The sequence below is a fragment of the Mauremys reevesii genome, linkage group 5 (assembly GCF_016161935.1).
Source record: "Mauremys reevesii isolate NIE-2019 linkage group 5, ASM1616193v1, whole genome shotgun sequence".
Taxonomy (NCBI): domain Eukaryota; kingdom Metazoa; phylum Chordata; order Testudines; family Geoemydidae; genus Mauremys; species Mauremys reevesii.
The window spans coordinates 131,277,181-131,297,534 of NC_052627.1; the positions used below are offsets into that span (position 1 = coordinate 131,277,181).

The 20,354-nt window shown below is 51.0% G+C and overlaps 1 protein-coding gene and 1 long non-coding RNA gene across 2 annotated transcripts in view; one reads left to right on the forward strand and one right to left on the reverse strand.

Moving 5' to 3' along the window:
• The window catches only part of LOC120406881 (maestro heat-like repeat-containing protein family member 2A), a 282,231-nt gene that overhangs the window by 90,960 nt on the left and 170,917 nt on the right, over nucleotides 1-20,354 (reverse strand). The window lies entirely within an intron of this gene.
• Nucleotides 13,261-19,983, forward strand: LOC120407109. Its single transcript, XR_005599795.1, has 4 exons — nucleotides 13,261-14,262; nucleotides 16,642-16,813; nucleotides 18,327-18,421; nucleotides 19,913-19,983. It is a non-coding gene; the product is annotated as an uncharacterized LOC120407109 (long non-coding RNA).

Genomic DNA, 20,354 nt, shown 5'->3' on the forward strand with positions numbered 1-20,354 from the left:
ATCCTCCCTCCTGTCTAGCCTATTTGTGGGTCAGAAGGCTATCTGTGAACAGCGTCTGTTTACTTACAGCCTTAGGCTCGGTGCCTGTAATGGTGTGTGAGGGAAGGCATCTCTGCTTTTCTAAGCCAAGTCCCTGTTTGTGAACTGCAAGACTTTAGCCGAGAGGAACCATTGGATTCCCTAGCTTCCCCCACTGCACTACAAGGGAACGACTGTCATTGGGTATCTCTGACAGGGTATGTCCTGCTGCGCTCACTGGTCTTGTGATGTCTCCATATCGGGACCAGCTCATTTTGTTAATAATTCACATTGGACTAGAGCTGGGTGAAGGCTGATGGGGCAGTTCACGGAGGGGCTCACCAGTTAAACTCCACAGTTCAGAGAATCCTAGAAATGTAGGGCTGGGAGGGTCCTAGAAATATCCCATCCAGCACTATACTTAGACCGTCCCTGACAGCTCTTTGTCCAATGGGTTCTTAAAAACCTCCAGTAATGAGATTCCACAACCTCCCTTTGAAGCCTATTCCAGAACTTAACTATCTTTATAGTGAGAAAGTTTTTCCTAATATCTAACCTAAGTCTCCCTTGCTGCAGACTAAGCTGATTCCTACTTCTCCTACGTCCAGTGCACATGGAGAACAGTTGAGCGGGGTCCTCTTTATAACAGTCCTTAACATATTTGAACATGGTTTGAACATATTTGAGGGTTGGCTAAGATAAAGAGGCCCCTGGAGGAGAGAAAGCAGGTTACAGGGGTATGTGTGCAGCTTTCTTGGGGTGCCCAGGCTCTGAGTCACCTTGTTACTCATCCGGCAAGAGGAAGATTTTCTCAGGGAGCTGATATCTAGTCAAGCATAACACCACCGGTCTGTTAGCCAGCCTACCAATCTCCACAGGGCTCTGCCAGCCCTTGCTCTGCCTTGCATGGTAACAGTAGTTGCACCGCGGCCACGAAGTCCCTCTGAAAGTGTCCCCCAGAAGCATCAGATTGCTGTCACAGGACACTCACAGAAATTACCAGGGAACAGAATCTAAACAGCTTGATTGGTACAGCTCAGGATCAGATCTTTATAACCTCACAGCACTGAGACATATGTATAGTGGAATAATCTTAAATTCATTACCAAAGATTAAGATTTAAGAGGTAGTGAGTCAAGATCATGGAAACAGAACTGGTTACATATAAAATGAAAATCATAACATGCTTCTTAGAGTCTAAAATCAATTATTACGGCAGTTTTTCACCTAAAGCAATCTCCCAGCAGCATTAACCAACATATCTGGGATCCAACTTTCCTGAGGAAGGAAAAGGGCTTTTTGCACACTGTTCCCAGATGTGCCCGTTATTGTGGGGGTAGGCTCATTTATCAGGGTTACTCTTCTGGGGGAGGGGCTTCTGTAATTCAATTAACGTGTTGTGAAAGTCACTTGTGTGTTCACATGGAGCTCTACTCCTTCCTTCTGCAAGTCCCCTCCCAATGGAGCTCTCCTGCAGGACCTAGGTTCCTCCAGCCCTAGAACTAGATGAACATGTGCACACACACACTAGCAGAGCAAGTCTGAGAGGACCAGGTCAATCAGCACTCTCCAGCTGATCCCCTCATGTGTTCCTGTACTCAGTGGGCTGGGTTAAGCAGCACTTTCAAGCTGGTACCCTTATGTGCTCCTGGTCTCAATAGGCTGGATTGAGCCGCACTTTCAGCTGCTCCCCCCCCACCAATGTTCCCCAAGTTTAACACATCCCTATCACACATTCACATTACAATTGTACTGGTAGTAACCCACTTGATGAGCAAACCCCACAGTATTTTGGGGCACTACAGGGATCTTTAGCTTAGGTACAAGAAGCGTCGCTGCAGAGTAAATGGGGGAAGCTAAAAAGAGTAAAATTCAGAGAGAAAAGCAACCAGCTGAACCATAAAAGTCATTTATTGAATCATAGTGATAACCACACCAGGAGGGCTAAACAAACATAACAGTTACATTTTAAAGGTTAATACCTGAGGTAGGAAAGAAAACAGAGAGAGAGATGGATCTCACCCACTCCATGAGGCTTGAACTGGTCAGGGTTCCCAGATGATGGTGGTAGCTCAGGGTCCTGAGTGCTGGAGACAGGCAGAGCCCCCAGCACGATCAGTCAGGAGATAGAATCCTGGAAAAATCCTGATCCTGGAAAAGCAGAAACTGGATGGGGTCTTCCAAGAAGATGCCCCCGAAATCCACGGAGAGATGGTTGTACGTGTTTCCTTTGACTTTTACACACCAGTCACTACCCACTTCAATCATCACAGCAACTTGTTGGTTCATAATTCAAAGGGACGTCTTACTGGGCTACATCCCAAAGTCTGTGCTCACGCAGCCTGATCTCCTCTTTCTCTCCCGGTGCAGTTACATGGGCAGCAGTGCATGGAGATTCAGGCCCAATGGACCAGAATGTATCTATTTAGTCCTTAGTGGACTTCATGGAGTCTTTGGCACTTCTCCCTTTTTGGGGGTAAACATTCTGCTGGGGTAGATCATTTTTGGTTTTGTTGTTGTTCGGGGTTTAGGACTGAAAGGGGGGGTCATTGTTGGAGTTAGGGGTGCCAGGGTTGGGATTAGGGGTGCCAGGGTTTAGAGCATGTCAGTGTTAGGGTTTATTAGGTAAAAGAGGGTGTCAGTGTCAGGCTTTTGGGGGTGTCAGTGTTAGCGTTTAGGGTAGAAGGGGTTGTCAGTGTCAAGGCTTGGGGGTTTCAGTGTCAGGGTTTAAGGTGTAGAAGGGGGTGTTGGTGTCAGGATTTAGGAGGCATCAGTGTTAGATTTTAGGGGTCTCAGGGTGGGGTTTAGGGATCTCAGTGTTAGGGTTTAGGGATTGAAGGGGTGTCAGGTTTAGCAGAGGTGCTGGAACTAGGGGTGCCTGGGGTGCTGCAACAACCCCTGGCTTGAAGTGGTTTCCATTATATACAGGGTTACAGTTTGGTTCAATGGCTCTCAGCATCCCCACTATAAAAATTGTTCCAGCACCCCTGGGGTTTAGGGATGTCAGTGTCTGGGTTTAAGGGGTCTCTGTGTTAGGGATCTCAGTGTTAGGGTTTAGGGCAGAAGGGAGTGTCCATGTCTGGGTTTAGGAGGTGTCTATATCAGGGTTTATTAGATAGAAGGGGGTGGGGTTAGTGCCATGACTGTTGTTCTCATGATTGAAAGACATCTCCGAAGGGGATAGTTTTGCAGCATTTACTAAAGATGCTTAGACTCTGGCCTGGCCTGATCTCCCCTGGGCATTGGTTCCCCAGCCAGCTCCCCTCAACTGAGAATGCCTTGTCCACACCTCTCATGCGCTTCGTCCTGGGCTTAGTGACTTGCATTGCCTCAGAGGAGCACAGCTGTCTTGGTGCTTCACAGGCCAACGTTTGGTTTTTGATGTCACTGGGGCTTGATCCATTAACGCACGGGAAGCTGCCTGGGAGCTAGTGGCAGGACCTGAGCACCGGCCTGGTGAGCTAAATTCTCTCACACTGGTTTAATACGAAGCATCTCTATTGACTTGGATGGAGTTCCTCCACACTGACAAAGGAGTAACAGTAACTGAGATCAGAACCTGGCCCAGCTATAGGTCTGGCCATGACTGAGAGTCCATTCTTGGGTAGCTTTCTAGGAAGCATGTGTTCTGCTATACTTTCCTATGCTGAGGTCCTGGGATTAATTCTTCCTTTTCATGGTACTCGGGGGACTTTCTTATCCCAAATCTGTCCTTTGCTCCCCTTTAGGGAGGGTACAAGGGGGCTGAGCCTGATGTCTCTTTAATGGCTTTTGTGCTGATTGCATTGGAAGAGGCCAAGGACATCTGCAAGGATCAAGTCAACGTGAGTATCTCTGCACCGTAGAGTCACTTCTACGTTCATACCCAGGTTTTCCCATCTTTCCATCCGCTATGAACCACGCCCCATGGTGTTATGCTTATAAGAAGCACATGAGATCTTTTTCAGGGGAAAAGGCAGTACGCCACGTTTATTGAAGATACAACAATTAACATACGCATTCAATCACACACCACACACACACTATCCCACCAGTCAATGTTATAGTTATCAGTCCAGACTCCGGATCAATCTAGTGGCCAGCTAGGTTGATCACAGGTAAGTAGGAGCCGGGTTCTGTCGGTTGCAACATAATGCTCTGGGGAAGTCGTGGAAGAACGAACCCAGAGTTTCATGGCACCCCATTTATATAGTGATTTTCCTTCATTGGGATCAATGAGTTCTTCTTTGAGTGCTTGCTGATATCAATTCCAGTTAGGTGTGCGCATGCGCTGCGTGCACGGCTGTCGGAAACTTTTCCCTAGCAGCTACCCGTCAGACCAGCTGGGGAGCCCCCTGGAGTGGCACCGGTATGGCGCTCTATATACGACCCTGCTGGCCCAACCTCCCTTCAGTTCCCTCTTACTGCCTGTGATGGTTGTTCGAACAGTGGTTTCTTGCTTGCAAGTGGTCCACTAATCCCTGGCTCTTCTGCTTATCTTTGTATATAGTTACCCATTGTTAGTTAATTGTTCTCTTCTAGTTGTTAATTGCAGTCTTTAGTGGTTGGTGGGGGGGGTTCCCCTTCAATGAGTGCCCCTTGGGGCTCCAGGGCATGCAGTCCCAGGGCTTCAAACCCTATAGCTCCTGCCAAGCCTATGCCTACGGGCAACCCCCATGACTCCTGTCTCTGGTGTCTGGGAGAAGCCCATCAGGCAGATAAGTGCAAGATCTGCAAGGCCTTCAAACCTCACGCTAGAAAGGAGAGGAACACTCATTTAAAACAACAACTCATGGAGTCAGCCCTCTGTCTGCAGCAGGACCCGGCCCCGAGTGCTTCGTTGCGGAGCACCCCTCCAGCGGTGCCGCCAGCAGCACTCCCAGGGGTCAGCGGTCTCCCAGGGCCCAGAAGTGTTCTGCTCTGCACCGCTCCCACTCGCCAGTTGCCCACAAGAAGCAGGCCAAGGACAAGCCTCCACAATGGCCTGATTCAGGAACCGTAGCCTCGGCAGGGCACGCTGCAGTGCATGGGCCTACGGCCGACAGACCCTCTGGTTAGCCTCAGCCCCCATGGGCTCCCGTCTCCCCAGGAAGCCCAGCACTCCTGGACTCCCCACAGCCGCAGGTGGAGGAGGTGATGCCACCCTCCACCAGACACGTCTCAGGCCGCTAGGGGGCTTATAGAAATGATGGCTCCCAAGTCTCCAGTCTCGAGGCCTCCATTACCCCAAAGCCCAGCACCTTCAAGAGACAAACCCACTATGTTTGGGCCATCTACCCCCCGACCAGGATCTCTGCATCGCTCCGAGTCCCGGTGCTGTACATATGCCCCGTGCCTGTCTGACTCGTGGCACTGGTCTGACTCGCGGCACCAGTCTCTCAGCCCCGACCCTTGGAGCTGTTTCCGTTTGAGGTGGTCATCAGCTAACAAGTCATGGATCCTGCTCAAGGTTCAGATCCCAATCTGTGACCTCGCAGCAGCGCTCGCATCGACCTCAGACTGCATTCCCCAGTCGTCGCTCGACGGACCAGCACTGCTCTACATAGTGGTACCACTCTATGTCGTGGCACCGCACCCCATCTCGGCACTGCTCCACCTCAGGATCCCTCGCAAAACCCAGATCCAACCCCACCCCCAGCGGAGGTTACACCTGGGGCTCGGGATGAACCAGTCCCGGAAAATCCAGAAGCCGCCATGGAACCACTCCTGCCGGTAGCGTCTTCCTCATCCTCTCCTGACCAGGAGCCACCCAGATGATGGGGCAAGTGGGGCAATTTGCCCAAGGCCCTGCAGGGCCCCCGGCCCCACATCTGCCTTCCCCCATCGCCTCAGCGCACCACATCAGGAGCGGCCCTGGACAGCACTGCAGCGGTGTGGCTCCGGCAGGGCCTGAGCTCCTCCCACTGAGTCAGAACCGCATGGTAAGGGGGCGGAGCTGCGAGCCCCGGTCCCGCTGGAGCCACGCCACTGCAGCGCTGTCCAGGAGCCAGGGCAGCCTTCATGACGTGTATTTACACTTGTTATGACTTGGCAAAGGTTCCTCCATCTACTATTATGGCTCACTCCACCAGGGCTGTCCCCTCTCTTTTATAGTGAGCAGGCTTGTTTCTCTCTCTCTCACCAACAAAAGTTGCTCCAATAAAAGATATTACCTCACCTCACCCACCTTGTGGCTCTAATTTCCTGGGAACAACAGGGCTACACCAACCCAGCCTACAAAAATGCAAGATTCACATGATCAGCACAGAGTGACCATTGTCACACCAGGACACTATTTTCACGATTCACTTTAGCATAATGTCATAATCACACCAAGGAAGCAGCACTATCAGCACAATGAGATAAATACAGCCACATGTGCATGCCAAAAATTCACAGTACAAGCACACTGGGATCCACACAGCAGGATAGTAGTGTCAGTTTAGCGCTCAGTCTCTGAGTCCATCCCCACTAAGCTAAATCCAAAGTTTCAGCTAAACACAAGGGCACCTGCAAATAGCTGTACTAACAGCAGGATCTACATTGGCACAATAGGAGGAGTTGCATGTCAGGGCACTAATTCCTAATCCCAGTGCAAGGCAATATGGGATCCAGGCACCAGGTCCTTAGAACCAGAATTTGTACTCACAGGAGAGTGGGATGAAATTAGAGAAGTTACAGAAGGCAACTCCCAAGAAACAAGGCATTGACCAAATGGCTGGGTGGATGTTAAACAACCATCACCAGCCATTGTGTGCAGCAAGTGAATGACAATTAGTAACTTAACGACCACCATCACCAGAGAATTACTCAACCCTGGGACTCAGCAATGCCTCCCCCTCCCCCCAACATGATCACAAGCCCTTCCCTTAGGAGACAATTCAGGTTTCCTCTGATAGGAGAGAGAAAATCAGGCTACCTCTCCCTGCCCCCCAACATGGTGCCTGGACTTGTGTTTGCCAGAGCACATGGACTAAACTAAACACATACTGCAACAGCAGATAGTTCGTTCCAGCCTTCCCTTGGGAGACAATTCCATCCACACCCCCAAGGCAGAGATTGTACTGCTATGAAGATTTCTCCTGATAGTCTCAGTTTTCCTCTCCTACCCCCCCAACCCCTATCCCTTCCCCACTGCCTCTTCCCTTCCACCCCTCACCCCCTAAGAGGCAGTCACCCAGATGCCGGGGTGGGGGGGAACCAAGCACACTACATGGCCACTGTCTCTGAGAGGCAGGCGTCTCTGCCTGGGCAGGGAGGGCAAGCAGGGACACCACACCCCACAGGAGACGTGCCTCCCCCCCACAATGCCTGTCCTGGTCCAGCTGCCTGAGTGTAGGGGATGTTTTTGGAGATGCCTCTGGCTGAGCGCCCTGCCCCCCACCACACAGATGGCCATCCCACCAGCAGCCAGATGCTGGCTCTCACAGCTACCTGGAAGGTTTCCAGTCCCCCCAAGCCACCCTCACCACAAGAAAGACCCCCTTTGAAATACACTTACCAGCTGCTGCTACTGGCTGCCTTTAATTGGGTGAGAGGTTAGGAGCTGCTGCTGCAGAGCCAGAGAAAGCACCTACCACAGTGCCACAAGAAGCAGGTAGGAGAAGGAGGTGGGGTCTCTCAGCTGCTCAGCCCCTTGCTCCAGGAGCAGTTCCCCTCACTGATTGGCTGGTGGCCAAAAACCAGCTAAACAGCGAGCACTCGCATTCCCCTACCCAGCTACCCTACTGCCCCTGCCCCCACCGAACAGCTGATGGCTCATGGGCCCCCACGGTCCCCATAAACAGTTGACTGGTGGGTGCCCCTGCCCCCTATAGGGGCATGCCTCGACCGACCCCCTTCTTCCCCAAGGCCCCAGCCTCTCCTCCTCCCCAGGAGCCCAGCTTGCTGGAGCTCAGTTCTTTCCCCTCACTGATTAGCTGCCTCTCTCCTGCTGGGAGACAGCTAATCAGCAAGGCAGGGAGGGGGCAGGGTTTATGCAGTACACTAGGGGAAGCCAGCAAAGCCTGTCTGCAGGAGCCTAGCTTGCTGGAGCTCAGTTCTTTACCTCCCCTCCCTTCCCCGTCACAGGATCAGCTGTCTCCCTCCTGCTGGGAGACACAGCTGATTGGGCAGGGGCGGGGTATGCAGCAAGCTGGGGGACGCCAGGCAGGCCAAGCTTCAGAACAGAGTGTGGGGCCCGCCCCTGGCACCATGGTAACCCCACCTAAGGCGTGGTTTTTTTTTGAAAATGTGCTGAAGGGAAGCAGCTGCTTCCTCTGCACCCCACTAGCTACGCTGCTGCTTTTAGGCCCAGAAACAAGCACTGACTGGTGGGGCTGCATTGTTATGCAGCTTTGGGATGATGAGCAGGGGCTGCAGAACTTTCGAATGTGTAAGGCCACTTTCATGGAACTGTGCGAAGAGCTTTTGCCAGCCCTGAAGCGCAGCAATACCAAAATGAGACCTGCTCTGACAGTTGAGAAGTGAGTGGCGATAGCTCTGCGGAAGCTTGCGATGCAAGACTGCTATCGGTCAGTGGGGAATCAATTTGGAGTGGGTAAATCTTCCTTAGGATCTGCTGTGATTCAAATTGCTAAGGCAATCAATATACTTCTGCTAAGAAGGGTAGTGACTCTGGGAAACATGCAGGATATAGTGGATGGTTTTGCCACAATTAGGTTCCCTAACTATGGTGGGACAATAGACGGAATGCATATTCCTATCTTGGCACCAGACCACCTTGCCAAAGAGAACATAAACCGAATGGGATACTTCTCAAAGGTGTTGCAAGTGCTGGTGGATCAAAAGGGCCATTTCACCGACATCAGTGTGGAATATTCGGGAAAGGGACATGACACCCGCATCTTTAGGAACTCCGGTCTCTTCAGAAAGCTGCAAGCAGGAACTTTCTTTCCAGAGTGCAAAATAACTGTTGTTGATGTTGAAATGCCAATCATTATCCTTTGACACCCAGCCTACCCCTTGCTCCCATGGCTCATGAAGCCAGACACAGGCAGCCTGGACAGAAGTAAGGAGCAGTTCAACCATAGGCCGAGCAGTGCAGAACAGTGGTGGAATGTGCCTTTGGACTTTTAAAAGCCTGCTGCCGTGGTTTGCTTACTAGGTTAGACCTCAGTGAAAGCAATATTCCCATTGTTGTTGCTGCTTGCTGTGTGCTCCATAATATCTGTGAAACAAAGGGAGAAAAGCCCTGGCTGGGATGATTTAGTTGGGGATTGGTCCTGCTTTGAGCAGGGGGTTGGACTAGATGACCTCCTGAGGTCCCTTCCAACCCTGGTATTCTATTATTCTAAGTTTCCGGCAGGGTGCGGGGGTGCAGGCAGATTGCCTGGCAGCCAATTTTGAGCAGCCAAACACCAGGTCAATAAGAAGAGCACATAGAGGTGCACTGCTTCTCCGTGAGGCTTTGAAAACTAGTTTCATCTATGACCAACAGACATGTGAAACTTCTGTGTGTTGTTCCTTACCAAGCTGCCCCCTTCACTGCATGTCCTCCCCTGTAAAATACACCCCCGCTAACCATAGTGTGCTGAGCGAATAAACAGCCTGTAGCATCTCGATTGTGCAGTGTCCTCACTGGTTGTTTAGCAGGCTTCCTGCTTTTGTTATACTTAAAAAATGTGTTGCTCTGACTTTCTGAGTCTTTGGCTAGCTGTTCTTCAAATTCTTTTTTGGCCTTCCTAATTATAGTTTTACATTTCACTTGCCAGAGTTTATGCTCCTTTCTATTTTCCTCAATAGGACTTAACTTCTACTTTTTAAAGGATGCCTTTTTGCCTCTTTTAGTTTGTCGTTTAGCCATGGTGGCACTTTTTTGGTTCTCTTATTATGTTTTTTTTTTTATTTTGGAGTATACATTTAAATTGAGCCTCTATGAAGGTGCAGCTTGTAGAGACTTCACTTTTGGTGTTGTACCTGTTAATTTCTCTTTAACTAGCTTCCTCCTTTTTGTGTAATTCCCCTTTCTGAAATTAAATGCTCCCGTGGTGGGCTGCTGTGGAGTTCCCCCTTCCAGGGATGTTACATTTAATTATATTATGGTCACTATTACCAGCAGTTCAGCTATATTCACCTCTTGGGCCAGATCCTGTGCTCCACTTAGGCTTAACTTTATCTCTGCATCCCGGCCTGAGGTAACATGTATCAAGTCAATATGGAGCTAGTTGAAATCCCCCATTATTATTCAGTTTTTTATTGTTATAGCCTCTCTAATCTCCCTGAGCATTTCACAGTCACTATCACCATGCTGGTCAGGTGGCTGGTAGAATACCCCTACTGCTATATTATTATTCTAGCATGGAATTACTATCCATAGAGGTTCCATCATACAGTTTGGTTCATTTAAGATTTTTAATTCATTTGACTCAATGCTTTCTAGTGCCACTCCCCCACCAGCATGACCTGTTCTGTCCCTCCAATATATTTTGTACCCTGGTATTATTGTGTCCCATTGTTTATCCTCATTCCACCAAGTTTCCGTGATGCCTATTAACCTCATGTAATACGACACACTCTAGTTCATGTAACTAGTTCATATAACCTCATGTAATACGACACACTCTAGTTCACCTATCTTATTATTAAGACTTGTAGCACTGGTATATAAGCACTTTAAAAATTTGTCAATTTTTAGCTGTCTGCCATTACATGATGTAATTGAATGGGACTCTTTTTCATTTGACTGTTTCTCATCAGCTCCTACCTGTATCTTATCACTATTACTATTACCTGCCTCTTCCTAACAACTGGAGTTCCCTCCCCTGGAGAGGATCCGCAGTCTGAGAGGATACCATGGCATCCTCTGTAAGAAGGGTCCCAACTATGGGATCATTTCCCCCTGTTCCAGTTTGATGTTCTCCTTCCCTGAAACTTTCATCCTCCTCAATAGCACAAAGTCTGCTGCACTTGGGGGTGGGACCATTCTACCGTGTCCCTGGAATCCTCCAGCAGCCTAATGACCCCACTAAATGGACAGCTGCGTACAAACTGCCTAGATTCTTGTCAGACCCGAGTGAGTATTTTCCCATGACTGATGTATACGTCTAATCCCATTGCTTTGTTTCCATCCCCCAGTTGCTCAGGAGCCGACTAGAGCATTTATCCAGATTTGAAATTCTTGGGAAATTACAGGCTGAAATGTAATTAAACAGCTTTAGCCCCCAATCTCTGCTGTGCCCCATCTGGGTATGGGGCCCTCAGGGAACCTCATTGGCAAGTACTACACCAGCCTTGTTGGGGGCTGGAGCAGCCTGGATGGGCTGATTAAAACATCAGTGGTTGATGATGATCGCTACAGCCTGTCCCTGCCCTGCCTCCTATGCTGGAGCTGGAGGAGAGGCTGCCTCAGAGTCTAGCTACACTGGCCCCACCCTACTGGGGCCTCCCCTCCCTGGGGGACATGCAGTCAGTGTCCGTACAAAGGGAGCGGAGTGGGTCAGAGGCTCAGACCGCAGGGCATATTGCAAATATCACGATTGCTATTCCCTGTTCACTCTCACTGGCTGTAACAGGAACTGTGCACGGAAACCTTATGGATGGAGGCCAGGGGTGCACAAACGTCACTGGGTGATTGGAGGCTGGGTGCTCAAAACCTGATTGATGGGGGAAGTGGGTTCACCCAAGCCTGATTGTGGGGGTGGGAGCATATAAAATCTTCTCTGTTTGGGGCTGCTTTTCTGCCAGAGTGTCTCCTCCAGCAGAGAAGAACTAGTGCAGCTTCTGCATCAAGCATTCTCCATCAACAGCTGTTCTTCTCCCCCTCCCCACACTTCAACCTCCAGTGAAACATGAAAAACACTTAGGAATGAAATCCCCAAAATCAGGAAATAAAAAGTTCAGCCAGCGACCAGCACATGCCTTCAACTTCTCCACTCCAGGCAGGCTGCACCGTTACCCTGGCTACTGCGCCACACACTGCAAGCTGAGCTCTGCCCCCCCAGGAACGCCAGCCTGTCGTCAGCCGTGTGCACTCAGCCCTTCACCAAGCGACTCTGCCAACAGAACCATCTACAGCACCAAACAGCCACAGCCACTAGAGCCGGGGAAGAACTGAGCTGGGGAGGAAGCAGCGTTCAGGTCGCAGTGCGCAGCCTGTGGCGTATGGGGATGTGTAACCCAGCCAGGGGTAAGCAGGGAGCCTCACTAGCTCTTGGTATCTGGGATTAGCCTCCCTCCTTGGCTTGGTGGTCTGGTTCCAGCAGCCTCAACACTGAGTCTGAGCTCACTTTCGTCAGTGTAGACGTCGGGTCGTTTCTGACGAGCTTCCTCATTCTCGATAAACTCCCCATTTATGAGCCATGGGCTAGTTTTGGGCATAACACCACCCCTCAATAGTTGGCCGTTCATAAAATAAGGCCAGATCCTCAGTTGGTGTAAATGGGGGTGTGGACTCCTTTGGACCGATGCCGATTTACACCAGTTGGGGATCTGGGAATATCTGTAGTCCTACATTGGTAACTTGTGATTGTGAATCCAACCCTTAAGGGCGCGTGCTCAGAACAGCTTTGCCGACTCTCATTCAGGCAGGGACAGCTGAGTTTACGCTTGTCTTCAGGAAAGCAGTCGAATGAGGAAGCTTTGGAGAATGAAGTCTTGGTTGTCAGGACAGTATAATGGGGCCCCAGTTAATGACCCCAGCCCACATCATCATAGACTCCACTGGCCAATGGCAAACAGGAGAGCAAAGAAATGTCTTTAGTCACAGGGAATGTGTTGTTCTAAAGCAGACAGAGGAGGAAATAAGGCAGGTAACCACACCCCACTGCTCACCACAATCCGGACAGGACAGAGCAAACTACCTGAGAAAGGGGAATTCACTGAGCAGAAACTGACTTTATATGGGCAAAACCCACTTGTGTGGGCAGTGTTTTTCCTCAGTGGAAGGTTGATGTATTTGGAAGAAGCACGTTTGTGACACTGATTGGACCAGAGCTGTTCCGCTAGGAGGGGCCACAAGAAAAGGGGACCTGGTAAGACCCACACATGAGAGTGATCATAGGAGGAGGAGCTTGAGTGTATTTCTTTGCCTCTCTTCACCTTGAGCTCATGGACACCTGGATGGGAGGACTGGAGAGTCCCAAGTCCTGAGGAGTCCCTCCCTTGAAGAACCTGCCTTATGGGACCATAGACAAGGATCATCTGTCGGGAATCAGGGCCTGCAGCAGAGCCAGTCTCCAGGCAACCTAACGAGTGCAGCTGGCCTGTACCAAGCTGCCTGATTGGTGGGAAGGGTCAGCAGACAGGCTCTTAAGCCCAGCAGCAGCAGTTCAGTAGCTGCTCAAAGCTTTTGCCCACAGCTATGGTAGCTCCGGCCTTGGTGCAGCCCGGCTCCTGCCTTGCCTCTCTCCAGGTAACCTGGTTCTGACCCTCAGCTCCGATTCCTCATCTCCAGCTTTGGCTCCGACCTCGATTCTGACCCTGGATTTCGACTCCTGGCTGCTGCCCCTGGCTCTGACCCTGGGTGCTGGCATTTGGCCCCTGGCTCTGACCCACAGCTCTGGTTCTTGGCTGCAGGTCCTGCTCTGACCACTAGACATGACCACCCACATCCCGCTCTCTGACACCATCAAGCACGGATAGTCATTAGCCGCCTCTTCCATCTTCTTCCTGTGTTAACCCTGTTACTACGGCACCACCTGGAACGGGACTGATGTTCTGTCTGCGTCTCCAAGACGACAGCTGCAGACAAGAGCTACAATCACAGCTGAGACTTGGACATCACCATCTCACGCATAGGGAGCCACACTGTGAGCTGGATGAAGATCTGTTCTTCTGTTTGTTTCTGTTAAGAAGAGCCACAGCTCAGAAAGTGACTTCGGCATTACAGCTGCACCATCTTAGATAACTGCTTACAGCAAGAGTCATCAGGGCCGGCCTTAAGCCGATTTGCCCGATTCCCCTGAATTGGGCCCCGCCCCTGACAGGGCCCCGCTCTGCAGCGTCTCTCCCGGAAGCAAAGCTCTGCGTCTCCCGGAAGCAGCAGCTGTTGCTAGGCAACTAGAGACGCTGGCCGGCTGAGGCAGAGGGGGCCCCTGGCTGTACTTGCAGGTCAGGAGGGGGGAGAAGGCACATGTGCATTGCAGCCTTCCTTCCCCTCCCCCAGCACTCACCTGGAGGAGACGCCAAGGGAGCTTCTGGTCTGTGGCAGACAGGAATCTCTGCAGTGCACCTCACTCACCTGAGCAGCTGCTGGGGCTTCCAGCGGCGAGTGTCTGACCCTGCGATTCCCCATAGGGTTGTAATATTGGGCTGGTTTTGTGGTTTACGTGGTGTTGCTGCTTGAGGGTGAGTCGGTGCCTGCCTGTGTCCGTTTCAAAACTAAAGTTGGGATCATGTAACCCAGGAAAAAAGCCCCGAGCCGGTACTTAGTGCTGTGAACTCCAGGTGAGAGAGAGAGGGAGGTTTGGAGGAGGAAATCAAATACATCAAGAGGGGAGAATGCGAAAGGTCTGCAACAGGGCAGGCTGAGACTTTTATCTCTCCCCCCCCCCCCCGCAGGAGGGGAAACTGAGGCACTGAGTGATCAGATTCCCCTCTCCAAATTATTTGCAAAGGAGGAGGACGGGGGCTCCTGTCCAAACCAGTTCCCTTCCCATCAACTCTGCTTTCCCTGCTGCAAGACCGCTGTAGGGGATGAATATTTCCATTAAACTATGGCTCCTTCGTTTGCCCTGCAACAATGAAATAGACCGGCTTGGTGGGGGGGAATAGCCCCCCCCCCAAGCTTTGTGGATATTAAGGTTTTTTTGGGGGGGTGATAATATTCTAGATCAATCAAATGCCCAGCTCAGCTTTCTAGCCATCCAGCAGCTTTAGGGCAGGGAAGGTAGGTGCTCTTGGTGCAGAGTGGTCGCAAAACAGGGGTGAATTTAGCGGGGGTTTGCGGGGTCTGCTTGAAATCCCACCCGATGCAGCCACACAGAATCATTGGCAGCGCTGGGAGAGGCCAGGAGTGGAAGCAGGTGCCCTGTGGCTGGGGGGACATTGGGCCTCAGTCCTGGGCTCTGGGATGGACTAGGCTGGGTGGTGGGTTCAGTCTAGTCTTCCAGCCTGTTGCTCTCATTGGGGTTTGTGGTTTTCATCTGGCTCCACCAAAAAGATCAAACAAGCCCAGTAGAAAAGGGGAGTGAGAGAGACGGGAAGGAGTTTGTAAGGGGTTTAAGTGACCCATCAGCGAAAGAGTAAAACCAGAGTTTGACTGGGTTTCCCCCCAGCCACCACTCCTGCAAACACTGGGCAAGGGGCAGCTCCATCCCCCACTGAGGCTATGGTGAGGGACAACAGGGGAGGAAGGAAGCCACATGGCAGTCCCTTCCCCCCAGCACCCCCCTCCAGCCCCCAAACTCTGTCCCAAAGCCTGCACCCACCCCTCCGCACTCCCTCCCAGAACCTGCACCCCTCCACCCTTCCTGCACCCCACCCCGTGCCCCAGCCCGGAGCCTGCACCCAGCACCCAAACTCCGTCCCACTCAGCCCTGGGCAAAGCTCCTTGGTCTGGCTCCCAGCCCCTCTCCAAGGGTTGCAGCTGTCTGGAGGTGCCTGCCTTCCACACCTTCCTCATTCACACCTCATTCATTCATTCAATAGGGCAATTGATTACAAAGTGGAGAGAAGATCTTATTCTACTTCTAGCAAAAAGACATTTTTCTTTTACCTTAATTACACTACCTTAGGGGCCTGCTATAACATATTACATATCAATACAAAGTCATGTAAAAGTTATACAAAAATGCATAATGCAGAGATTTATCTACAACTCCATTGATTGACTGCTGTGTGCAGTAATATAGTGACCCCTGGGTCTTTGAATAAGGCTATATACTGCGGGGAAGGGAATGCAGCAGCGAGTCGGGGGTGAGCGGGTGGGCAAGTGGCAGGTGGGCACAGAGGTGAGCAATGAGCCAGCAGGGGGTTTAGGGGCGGGCATGGGGGTTTCTGGCAGGGGAGGGAGAAAGTGAAAGGAGGTGAGTGGTGGGTGGGGGACTGACTAGGAGGGACGCAGCAAGTCAGTGGGGGACTAGGGGGTGAAGAGGAGTGTGATGGTGGGGCCGAGCGGGGAGGGGGTGGGTCCTATTTTACTGCTGTGATCTGGTCACCCTATGTGTGCCAGGTTTCAGAGTAGCAGCTGTGTTAGTCTGTATCTACAAAAAGAACAGGAGTACTTGTGGTACCTTAGAGACTAACAAATTTATTTCAGCATGAGCTTTCTTCGGATGCATAGAATGGAATACTTCTTTTTGCCTATGTGTGCCGTTTCTCCCCCCTCCCCCTCAAACCTTCCTCTTTGGCCCACAGCTGTTTTGATGGGGTGGCGCTGAGGAAGGAGGGTTTGTTTCTGCGGGGTGGGCGGCGCTGGGGGGAAGGAGGGGGCATAAAATAAACATTATTGAAGAAAATCAGTTGTACAACTATCAAAACAAATTATTTTCCTAATATGAAAGTGAAAATCTATAATTAATATTCTTTTAGAATGTGGTGACTTCTATCAATATGGGCAAGAGATCAAGAGATATTGGTAGAAAGTACCCAAGTGGGAGTAAGAAAAGAGCCACATACAATATTATGTAGTAATATATAATTTTGTTATTATGTATCTAGTCATGGAAAGTAAATAATACATGTAAGAAATGAAAGGTGGTTTTTTTTAAGTTTTTTTTTTTTAAGTCATCCCTGCCGGGGCCCCGTCAAAACTGTTCAAATTGGGCCCCGCACTTCCTAAAGCCGGCCCTGAGAGTCATTAACAACCCCAGGACACTGATATCTCTGACCATAATATCAGCAACCAGCCACTCAGTATGGGCACCTCTTCAGTTTTACTGAATGCAGGATTAAAAAGGTTAGTTGTGACCAGATACTTCACACCAGTTAATTTTAACAAGAGGGAAGGAACACTGGCCAGAATAGGGAAAATAACAGATGAAGAATATTTAGCTAAGTTAGATCTATGCAACTCTGCAGGGCCTGATGAAATTCACCCTAATGTACTTAAGAAACTCACTGAAGCAATCTCTGAACCGTTGGCAATTATCTTCCAGAACTCATGGGGTGAGGTTCATAACAAGGGCAAAGTTCAAAACAATGTAAAAAGGAGCTCTTAGGGAAATATAGACCAGAGAACCCAACTTCAATACCCAGAAAGATACTAGAAGAAATGATTAAACTACCAATGTATTAAAACCTAGAGGATAATAGGTGAAAAGTAATAACCAAAATGGATTTGTCAAGAACAAGTCATGCCAAACAAACTTAATTCCCTTCTTTGATTGGTTACCCAGTCTAGTGGATGGGGGGGAAGAGGTGGATGTGATGTAGCTTGAAGTTAGTAAGTCTTTCAACACAGTCCCACATGACATTTTCCTACTCGAACTAAGGAAATATAGTCCAGATAAAACTACAAGGAAGGTGCAAAGATAGTTGGAAGTCCTTACTCACAGGAGAGGTATAGGGACTCACTGGCTTGGCAGCAGCACTGCAGAAAAGGGTGTGAGGTTTCTGGCAGACCACAAAAGGAATGTGAGTCTACAGTGTGATGCTGTTGAAAAAAGGCAAATGCCATTCTGGGATGTATTAACAGGAGTGGGGTGGGACAGAGATGGGAGGTGACTGTTCTCCTCTACTCGGCACTGAAGAACCGTGTCCAGGTTTGGGTGCTGTGCTTCAAGAAAGATGAGGATAAATTGTACAGAGTCCAGAGGAGAGCAACAGAAGTGATCAGAGGTTTAGACAACATGACCTGTGAGGAAAGTTTGAAAGAGCTGAGCATGTTTTCTCCAGAGAAGAGACAGCTGAGGGGGGACATAACAATCTGCAAATATGCAAAAGGTTTTTATAAAGAGGACTGTGATCAACTGGTTCCCATGTCCACCAAGGGTAGGACAAGAAGGAATTGGCTTAGTTGGCAGCAAGGGAGATTTAGGTTAGATATTAAGGAAAACTTTCTAACTCTAAGGATGGTTCAGCACAGGAACAGGTGACCTAGGGAGGCTGTGGAATCCCTGTTATTGGGGGGTTTAAGAACAGGGTGGACAAACATCTGCCAGGGATGGTCTAGGAGCACTCGGTCCTGTCTCAGCGCATAGGGATGGATTGTTTGACCTTCTGAGATCCCTTCAACTCCACATTTCTGTGATTCTGTGAAGTAGTGTTAGGCCCTCTGCACTGTGGTCAGTTTCCCCCATAGGTACTCAGCAAAGTAAATGCTTATGGGGCTGGGAGAAGTGGTAGGTTAGAAGGAAGGAGAGCAGGGCACGCTCAGAAGAGGGTGTTTTTCTGTGTGCAGTACTGTTGGTTGATACAATATAATCAAACAGGACATGTGTCAACTTGGTTTCCTGTCTAATTTCCCCAAGATAAGGAAGCTGCAAAGCTCAGAATCCACAGAACTCGACCTGCCCTGACAGCATCTGAGCCACCATGGCAACCCAAGATGATGTGTATCCATTGGGTGAGTGGAACAAAGTCCATGGGCTGAATTTGGGTGGGGCTAGGAGAGTCCAGAGGGGCCCAGGGGTGTGTCTGCACTGGAGCTGGAAAGAGAACGTTCCAGCTCGAGAAGACAATTGTGATAGCTCTCATCTAGCTTGAGACAGAAGTGTTGCCATGGTGTTGAGAGAGGCTTGCCACCAGGGCCATCCCTAGAAATTTTGGTGCCCTATGCAACCCCGCCCCCACACAGCAGGGGGAGAGCTGGCTCCAGGTTTCTGCGGGGGTGGGGTGGTCCCAGGCCTCCACAGGGAGCCTCCTGGGGGGAGGAAGGAAACCGCCCCATCACGAGCCAGTGAAGCAGAGTGGGTTGGAGCTAGGTCACTCCACTTCTGCCACCTGGTGATTGCAGGGTGGGCCCAACCCCACACTCACGGGTGGCGGGAAGTGGAGTGACCCAGCCCCTGCCTGCTCTGCTCTGCTCCCCTGGCTCCCAGCCTTGGGACTTGGGGAGCGGGGGGAACAACTCCCTAGCATTCACCAGTGGTGCGGCTGAGCGTCAGCAGAGTGGAGCAGGCTGAGTCCAGGTTGCTCCACTCCCCGCTGCCTGGTGAGTGCAGGGCACGCGCAACCTGTCTTGCCGTCCCCTGGGATGTAGCTCAGGGGAAGAGGTGCAGTGGAGGCTGTTGCTGAAGCTGAGCAGGGGTGGGGGCAGGGGCGGCTCTAGTAATTTCGCCACCCCAAGCAGGGCGGCGTGCCGCGGGGGACGCTCAGCCGGTCGCCGGTCCTGCGGCTCCGGTGGACCTCCTGCAGGCATGCCTGCGGATGCTCCACCGGAACCGCGGGACTAGCGGCCCCTCCGCAGGCACGTCTGCGGGAGGTCCACCGGAACCGCGGGACCAGCGGACCTTCCGCAGGCATTCCTGCGGGAGGTCCACCGGAGCCGCCTGCCGCCCTCCCCGCAGGACGCCACCCCAAGCGCGCGCTTGGCGCGCTGGGGTCTGGAGCCGGCCCTGGGTGGGGATTTGGGGGAAGAGGCAGAGCAGGGGCAAGGGCAGCTTTCCTGGCCAGCTCAGCCAGCCAGTGGATCAGGCTGGACACTGGAGCAGCATGCAGCTGTGTAGGGTACCTAGAATTTTGGGGCAATTTGGTGCCCCAAATTTCCTGGTGCCCTATGGAGCTGTGTAGTTTGCGTTTGGGTAAGGACGGCCCTGCTTGCCACTCCAGCCTTGTATTACACTCTCAAGGTTACAGCTTTCCTCTTACCTTGGCTTGGTAACCACTTGCACTGCCCGAATGCAAAATACCCCTTTGAACCCAGGAAGGAGAACTTGGGAATTCCTCCTTGTGGGGTACCTTCAAGCCCTTTCACCCCCACTCACCCGGGGAAGAGCTGAGAAAGGGGAAAAAAAGGAAATTAGCTGTGGCTAATTAGGGTTGCTTATTACTGCAACCCTTGCCCTCCCTTCCCTCCTCAGTGTTTGTGGCTTTCACTCATTGTGCCTATTCCCAGTCCTGCAGGTCTGACTGTTGGGAGCAGCTCCACGCTAGTGAATGGGGCTACTCATTTTAAATAAAGACACCCATGTAAGCAAACCTTAATGTATTAAAAAAAGGTAATAATTGGAGATATACCAATCTCCTAGAACTGGAAGGGACCTTGAAAGGTCATTGAGTCCAGCCCCCTGCATTCACTAGCAGGACCAATTTTTGCCCCAGATCCCTAAGTGGCCCCCTTAAGGATTGAACTCACAACCCTGGGTTTAGCAAGTCAATGCTCAAACCACTGAGCTATCCGTCCCCCCAAACTTTTTTAAACTTGCAGTCCCCTCTTTGAATGGTCAGGATCACAACAGGGGAAACCGAGGCACGCAGTGCAATGCCTTGGTCAAGGTCACACAGCACAGCTATAGCAGAGCCTGGAGTAAAACCCCACCTCCTGTCACCCAGGCCAG